Source organism: Triticum aestivum, chromosome 7B (assembly GCF_018294505.1).
Source record: "Triticum aestivum cultivar Chinese Spring chromosome 7B, IWGSC CS RefSeq v2.1, whole genome shotgun sequence".
Classification (NCBI taxonomy): Eukaryota; Viridiplantae; Streptophyta; class Magnoliopsida; order Poales; family Poaceae; genus Triticum; species Triticum aestivum.
In genome coordinates this window covers 11,720,258-11,724,859 of record NC_057813.1, presented here as the reverse complement: position 1 = coordinate 11,724,859, position 4,602 = coordinate 11,720,258, and positions in this window count along the sequence as shown.

Below are 4,602 nucleotides of genomic sequence, written 5' to 3'. Positions count from 1 at the left end.
GGGAGGATGAGTTCTTGGTTTCTTGGCGCCCCGGCGAGGCGGAGAAGATGAGAAGCGATAGCTGTTGGTTGAGGCGGTTATGTTCGGGCGCCAAGGCAGAGTATTTCAAGTTCAAGGTGACAACCTATATGACGCGTTTTGCGTCATACAGCAGCTAGACGCACAGGGGAGACGCGCTACTGGGCCGGCCCAATCTGATTCGTGACGCGCAACATAAAAAGGGGGCATAAAAAAAACAATACTTACGGGATTTGTACCCAGGACCTCATGCAACAGACAGCGAGCCCTTCGCCACTACACCAGACAACAACAGCTGCCAGTAAGGGGTGCAAAATATTATAAGACCACACAGAAAGCGTTGAGATTTGGAAAACATTTCTCAAAAATTGCGAGCACTTTTGAAATACCGTGATTTCACTATATTCCTTTTTTTAGAAGTGAAGATTTTCTGATATCCCACATTAAAAATTAAACACGAACAAATCTTGCAAATCCTGAACAGTTTTCTAAAACGCGAACATTTTTAAAAAAAATTTAACCATTCTGAAAAAACAAAAAAATTACGAAAAAATGTGAACCTTTCTTCAAATTTCCGAATATTTCCAGAGATCACGAACAGATTTTAAGTTCTGAACAAAAATGGAAAGCATGAACATTTTTTACGTTCGGAACAAAAAAGTTAAAACAGAACATTTTTAATACAAATAAAATTTGTATTGTATGAGTTTTTGGAAATGCGAACAAAATTTGAAACATGGGAACACTTATTGGAATTGCAAACAAAATGATAAAACCACGAACATTATTTTAAACATGAACATTTTTCCGATTTGGTGAACAAATCCTCAAAACAAATATCTTTTTTGAAATTCCGAAAATATTTTTAAAACCACGAACATTTTTTTAATTTGTGAACAAAATTATTAAACAGCAACATTCTTTTTAAATTCAGAACAAAATTTTTGAAACAACGAACATTTTTTGAATTTATGAACAATTTTTGAAAAATAGGAACATTTTTTTAATTTTGTGAACAAAATTTGAAAAACAGGAACATTTTTTGAAATTCGGAAAAAAAATTGAAACAACGAACATTTTTCGAATTTATGAACAAAATTTGAAAACCAGGGACATTTTTAAAAATCTGAATAATAATTGATATTTCCAAAAAATTGAAAAATAAAAATAAACTTGAAAAAAGGGAAAACATGGAAAAAAAGAAACAGAAAAAGAAAAGAAAAAAACGAAAAAGAAAAGAAATATAAAAACGAAAAACGAAAAATAAACTGAAAAAGAAAATGCCGGTTCAGGAACCTTCTAGAAGATTCCAAAACCCGGAAAAATCCATCTAAAAACTCTAGAATGTTCCCAAAACCAAAAACGATGCAAATACGTTAAATGGGCCAGCCCATGACATCGCTCGATTTGCCAGGTCTGTGCGAAACGGGGACACTTTGACGCAACGAGCGTCCAATAAGAAATTCCGTCGGCGTGCTCAGCTCCAGTCACTAGGTGGGCTTGTGGGCCGTGGCAAGTGAGATCCGCACGTTTAAGAAAAAACTGTAGCCCAGCACTCTTTTTTTTTTGATAAAAGAAGGGCTTGTCCCCTCCGATTTCTATTAATAGAAATCAAAGTGGGAGCAACTAATTAACGAACGCTTCTTCGGGAGCCTTGCAACGATCAACGTCATTTGGCGCGCTCTTAGCTATTCGCCACGTGTCGTGCTCTGGGCGCTCCCTCCGGATTTTGTTTTTCTTATTTTTCCGCACGCATTTTCGGCTTTTTAAACGGTTTTTTTGGGTTTTTTTTGGCGTTTTGGTTTTTCACCGGTCTTCCCTAACTTTTCGACCAAAAAAAAATTTCAAAAAAAATAATTTTTTTGCGCAAAAGACGCATTTTTTCGTGAGAGTCACGGTTTTGTTTTTGCGAGATGCACGGTTGTGCTTTCGCGAGAGGCACGGCCGTGCCTCTTGGAAACGAAAAAAAACATGTTTTCTGTTTTTTCTTTCTTTCGCGAGAGGCACGGTTGTGCTTTACCGAGAGTCACGGCCGTGCCTCCTCGGAAACGGAAAAAACACGTTTTCGTTTTTTTTCTTTCGCAAGAGGCACGGTTTTGCTTCCGCGAGAGGCGTGATTGTGCTTTCGCGAGAGGCACGGGCGTGCCTCTTTCGGAAAGGGAAAGAACGCGTTTTCTTTTTTTTTTCTTTCACGAGAGGCACGGTTTTGCTTCCGCGAGAGGCACGGGCGTGCCTCTTTTGAAAAGGAAAAAAAACGCGTTTTTTAATTTTTTTCTTTCACGAGAGGCATGGTTTTGCTTCTGCGAGAGGCACGGTTGTGATTTCGTCAGAGGCACGGGCGTGCCTCTTTCGGAAAGGGAAAAAACCCGTGTTCCCAGTTCGGTTTTTTCGTCGGTTTTTTTAGTCCGGGTTTTTCGAGAAAAAAAAGTCCGTCAAAACCTATCAACATGGGATCTAGTTTTGAAGATCTCGACGCGGGGAATCCAACGGCGAAAGCGGTTCAAGATTTGGACGCACGGTTTAAGAGATAAAACGTTTTGAATAAACGGATCTAGAAAAAAAGGAAAACACCCAGGTTGCGACAAGTGGCGCACATGCACAACGCCACTTGTCGCAACCTGGGAAAGTTGGAGTGATCTCCACAAGGAATACTCCTTAATTAGTGATTTCGAACCAAAGTTCAGACATCTATTGAAAGACGGAAACCTACCATCAACTGCCATCCAGAAGCGCATCCATTCTGGCATACCAAAAGAAATGTCACCACGGACTAACTCCCCAAGCATTCATAACATTTTATCGCCACAACCAAGCAAAATACCACAAGTTTTCCACCACATGGACAAAAACCACTCCTAGGGACATAAAACTACCTAAGGACACCACACAGACGAGGTCTATTGGAGGTAGAGCACACTATCAAGCAGGGAAGAAGACATCCACGCGGCTTCACCAGCTTTAGCTTAACTACATCACGTTGAATCTCCAGCCTTGTGAAGCCTTGTAGACATTATTTGCTACCCGCTCGAGAAGTTCTGTTCCCAGCACCAACACCTCTATGTTTTGCTCCTTTATCTACAACATAGCCCAATCACAAATCCAACGACACATTAGAATAATCAAAGTCATTGGATCATTATAGTTTTTCTTATCAACTATCACTCCATTTCCACGCTTCCAAATTGCCCATAATAAAGCAAATATTCCAACCAAGACCATTTTCTTGTCATTTTTGTTGAAAGTTTTAACCCAATTGTCAAAACAATCCTCAATAGACAATGGGATTGATCTTAGCCCAAAAGTACATTTCAATAGGCTCCAAATTAAAGATGCCGCGGAGCAATAAAAAACAATCGAGTGGTTGTTTCATTTTTACCACAGAATACACATTTCTCACTACCCTTCCACCCCCTCCCCTTTTAACTAAGGAGTCTTTGGTAAGAATACTTGTCTTATTAACTAGCCATAGGAAAAAAAATTATTTTTGCTAGTACTTTCACTTTCCACAAAAAAATTGTAGATAGTTGCATCCCTTAGTTGTCATTTTCATATATAAAGATTTGACAGTAAATTTAGCATCAACACTAAGAGTCCAAACTAACTCATCCTGTCCTGAGCCCATTTCCACTTCCCCACATCTTTTTTTTTCAAACTAGTCCACAAATCCAGGGAATCTCCATACAAAGATCTTCTGAATTTAGACCCAACCCAGCCTTTCCGAATAGCTTCATAGACAGTGTTATTGTGATCAAAGCACATACTGTACACTCTTGGATAGCTCTCTTTCAGTGTTTTATCATATACCCACACATCCTTCCAAAATCTAGTTTTTCTCCCATCCCCTAGTTTTTTCTTCACAAATTCATAAAAAAATGTCTTTCACTTTAAGCAAGTGCTCCAAAATTTAGAGTCACCAACTTTCTTCTTTACTCTAGAAATGCATCCATCAGGCATATACTTATTAAGCAATACTAATTGCCATAAGCCAGTCTCCATCTCCATCTTCCAGAACCACTTAGCCAGCATGGCTATGTTCATAATCTTCAGATTAAGAATTCCTAGGCCCCCAAAATCTCTAGGTAAACAATAGGTTTTCCAATTGACTAAACGATATTTTCTAATATTTTCATCCTCTTGCTATACCAGTCTCGCTCTATAGAAATCAACTTTTTTCACAACCCCTATAGGGATGGGATAAAAGGACATCATGAACAAAGGTATATTGGTCAAGCAGGATTGTACCAAAGTAATTCTACCAGCAATAGACCCCAACAATCTCCCCTGCCAACAACTGCGCCTCTTCTCAATTTTATCAGTAACACATCTCCAGTGAGCATTTTTGATTCTGACATCAGATACTGGCATACCTAAGTACTTCATGGATAGCACCCCCATTTTACATGTGAAAATCACTTGGTAAATATCTTGGTTGTCTGCAACATTACCAAAAAGCATTAACTCACTTTTATGAAAATTTATTTTGACCCCTGACATTTGTTAAAGGCCCCCAATATGAATTTGAGATTTTTAGCACTATCAATAGAATCTGGTAACAGAAAAATAGTATGATCTGCATATTGTAAC